This window comes from Gossypium hirsutum, chromosome D08 (assembly GCF_007990345.1).
Source record: "Gossypium hirsutum isolate 1008001.06 chromosome D08, Gossypium_hirsutum_v2.1, whole genome shotgun sequence".
Taxonomy (NCBI): Eukaryota; Viridiplantae; Streptophyta; class Magnoliopsida; order Malvales; family Malvaceae; genus Gossypium; species Gossypium hirsutum.
Window position 1 is genome coordinate 20363919 of NC_053444.1, and position 4446 is coordinate 20368364.

Here is a 4446-nt window from a genome sequence, read left to right on the forward strand (position 1 = left end):
GTATGAAAATTACCTATTTTTATAATTAGGTTCTAGTAACATTTACTAGAGGTCTTTTTTGTTGTATGCATATAGGCTACTTTCATCTTAGTATGAGTCTTGTTATTTTGAATGACATTGATGGATGTGTTTGAAGGACCATCTGATCGGCTTAAGGTTTAAAACTATAGATGATTTGTGAACACAATGAATGCATGCATACCACTTTAATTCATCTTGAGCTATGTTTTAAACGGTATTGAACTTATTTTGGATGCATTTACGTGGTTAGAAATGCTCTCAATACTTATTTAAATGATAAAAGGAGAAAAAGTATTAGAACTTTTTAAGTCCGTAGCTAAAAGAATTATAGTATCCATACTCAGCCCCTCGGGCAGTGCCACTACATTGTTTCATGTACTTTGAGCTTCTAGAAGCTCATATTTGTTTCAAGACACTTCTCATCACTTATAAAATGATTATAAATAATTTTAAGATAATTTTAAAACTTTCAAATTAATTTTAACAAATTTTTTATACCTTGATTAAATTATTACAAAGTTCAAAATCATAAATATTTTAGAGATTTTTATTTCATATGTATTGTGGTGACACGTCACATCTGTACTGGATGATGAGACGAGTGAGAGATGTTATAAATTTTATATTCGTAGATTAACAGATACTTACCTTCCACAATAGCTCTATTCATATCCTCTTCTTTCCCTAAAATGAATAAAAGCAAAAGTACTATCATGCATCCTCCGTCTATGATTCCTTTACACCACGTAAACGTCAATAACCTCCCCGCATACCTCAAAAGCTTTCCAAAGTGTTGTCTTGTGAATGTTCTTGCTAACCCCATCAACAAAACCGTGAAAACCTTAGCAGAAGCAAAATTGAAACCTATGGGATCTTCTTTCTTCTATGAGCTTTGCTGCCTATCAGTGAAATCAACAGTATTCAAAATCGGTTCCAATAAAATCACTTCCAGGAAATTTATTTTTTAGTTTCAAAAGTGAGTCAGATGATATTACCCGTTTCATTTTATCTTTTTATTTATTAATTTTAATATGCTTCAAGATATATGCCATCTTGTGAACTCTACTTACGAAATCTAAAGTCTCTACTTAAAATAATTTTTATATATTCGTTAATTATTGCAATCCACTTGTGTTTTAAGAGATCAGGAACCTTGGTTGTGATAAATTATATAATTACTTTATTGAAGTGGGATTGCCACCAACTTGATTATCTTTTAGTTGCTAATTAAGTGATTGATTACTCAGAATATGGGTTCCCACAAAACCATGATTGCTTATTTCTCAACTTTTTTGCTTCATCCGTGATTAGGTGTAAACTATTCAATTAATTAATTCGAGAGTGGATAAACTTTATGTTTAGTGCAACGAGAAAGAGATTCAACCATTGGGGCATGCAGTAGTTATTTGCTTCAAATATTATAAAATCAATCTGTTTGAGTGCATTGGATAATGTTGGAATCCATAGTCGCAACAAAAATTTTGGAGGAAAGGGGGATATAAAGAACATGTTGCCTTGATGGACGGAACTATAATGAGATTATGGCAACTCATTTTTCATATATATATATAAGGTTTATAGTACAACTCAAAAAATAAGTGGATGAATTACAAATGAGGAATGAGACACTCCTAGCAACATCAAATATATTAAAGGATCAGAAATATAATTCTCAATTCAACTAAGGCTTATTTACCAACATTTTGGTTCTTTCTTTTCTCAAATTTAACACAATTCAAATATTGCAAATATTAAAATCTGAATTCAAATATACTAAAATATGAATTAATTAAACTAAACATAATTACCTAAAATCAACACAAAATTAAAATTATATAATCAATTTAAAACATATGATAATTAATTAAGAAGATAAAATTATTAATTAAAGACACATAAAGTTGGAAAGCCACTTGAGATTAAGAACCCTTGAAGTGGGATACCAATAAGATGACAAAGGTGCTTTTAAAAGGAATACAATAATGGCTTGATCACAAATACAAAGGGGTACAATTATTGTTTTTGTCTACAAAACAAGTACATTAGTAAACAAAAAGAAAGCAAACGTAATGGATAGCTAACGCTTGAATTCCAGGTTCAAGATTTTTTAATTAAAATAATATAAAAATTACTAAAATATGGAAATGGGAAAGTTATTTTTTTTTTCAAATAGACTCGACACCTCTAGTTAACGTCTTTAATTTATAGGTATTACGTCTTTTAATTTATAGGTATTACTAAGCCCATTAGAATTAGAGAAATGGTTAAGGAATGGTTAAAAGAACCTTAAGGTGTAAAGGTCCTAATAAAAATTTTAAAACGTATTTTGTAAAACCAAATTCTGAAATAAAATTTTAAATTAAGAGAAAAGATAATTAAAAAATAAATAAATTAACTTCGCCGCCCTTGGTGTTGGAAAAACGAGGTATGTTGTGCGGTGGAATTCTAAAATTCTTTATACATGGTTAAGAACAATAGAATGTTGGTATTCTGATACACAATTGTATTCTAATCTATTTTGATAAGTTAAAGAAACTAAATTGCAATTAAACTAGAACTTTTCATCGGGAATTACACATTTTTTTATAGAAACGATCATATCTCGAATTACAAACTTTGAAATCATGTGATTCAAAAGTCATTTTGAAGATGACTTGAAGACTTACAATTTGTGCATAAGAATAACCCAAAAGGTAGTTAGAAGTTCTTGAAAAGTCAAGTCTAAGTTACCCTTGTAAAATCCAGTGATTAATCTCGAACTTCCCATCGAAAATTGCACCACTTTATGAAAATGACAATATCTTAGGTTACAAACCACAAAATAAGGTGATTCTAAAACCGTTTTGAAGAGAAATCAAAGATATACAATTTAGGCACAAGAATCACCCAAAAACTAGTCGGGGAATCTCGAAAAGTCTAGTCAAAGTTTGCCTAATTGAATCCTACGATATTGATTTTGGATTCTCACATAAATTCAATAGTTGTTTTCAATCGATCGGATCTTCTCCATTATTCTCTAACTCGTGGATCACACGATATGTGGACATTGTTCCAAACATAAACACAAGTATTGAATTAGAGCTCTATGACACCCCTACACTCGATCCAATAGTTGAATCTAAAGGTAAGACATCACGTTCATTGTTAGAGTAATTTAAATTGTTTCATTCCATAAAACTGAGTCATTTATCTAGCAATTTTGTAAAACTCGTGCATTCTCAATTTCCAAACATAAATATGCACAATGGTTATTCAATAATCTCATGTAAAGCGATATGAGTTCATACGGGTCCAAATATTGAGTTAGAATCCGAATCCAAACTCAAATAATATATTTTGAAACTGATGTCTCAAAACAATGTAACCATGTCTCGAGACATACTTTCCCTATTAGAAAAAATAGTTTAAAAAATAGTATTTTTAAGCACAACAAAAGTTTAAAATGTTTCTTTGAAACCAAACCGTTGTAATATTTATAGTAGCAAACATTAATCGAAATTATACTTGCGTTTTGTACGAGGCGGTTTAATCGATCTCAACTTTCTACTGAATGACCTTTTCCACTATTCTCGAATCACAAACTGTGTTGAGTGTGGCTCAAAGTTTATCGAACCAATCACACAGAATGAAAACTTTGTTAACTTTCAGTAGGAAAGCTAATTTTCTCTTGAAAAATATGCATTTTTTCCCAAAAAATAGAATTTATTCTGTAAAATAAATTTTCATTATTTTCTGATAGAATAATGATGAAAATAATGCAATCTCAAAAGCTTAACTCATAGTTCCTATTTATAATGAATAAGTACGAGAGTTTTGTTCGAATAAGACATGATTAAATAATAATATTTTATTAGAAACTACTACTTCTACTTTAAAGAGAAGTATAGAGGTGACGACATACCTTAGGGATACACTAGGGTTGCCATCCCTTGCATGTATTATGGCCCTATTGGGCCTTTCATGTATTGGGTCAAATTATATGTGTTACCTGGACTTTTATTCAACACTTATAATTTTTCCCACCCAATAAATATTTTTTATTTCTAAAAATACTATTTATTTAATAAATTAATTAAATTAACTCAATTATTTTCTCAACCCAATTCTAATTTCGTTAAATTCATGACAACTTTATTGTATTAGAATCTAAGAGAAAATATATTTAATTGCCTTATTCAACAAATCCACAATGACTAATTAATTTAATTATCACTTCAAACTTCAATTATTTAATTAAAATTAATTGTTTTAAATTAATTTCTAAGTCATCTTTTGTACTTAGTGAGAAAACACATTCAATGGGGACAGTGATATATGCGACCCATTTCTCTTAGTTCACCGTTTTCATTCATTTCTTATTGTTGGCTCTTTATGCAATTCGTTTCAAGTTATCTCAAGCTAGCGGAGGGACCGATTAGACATATA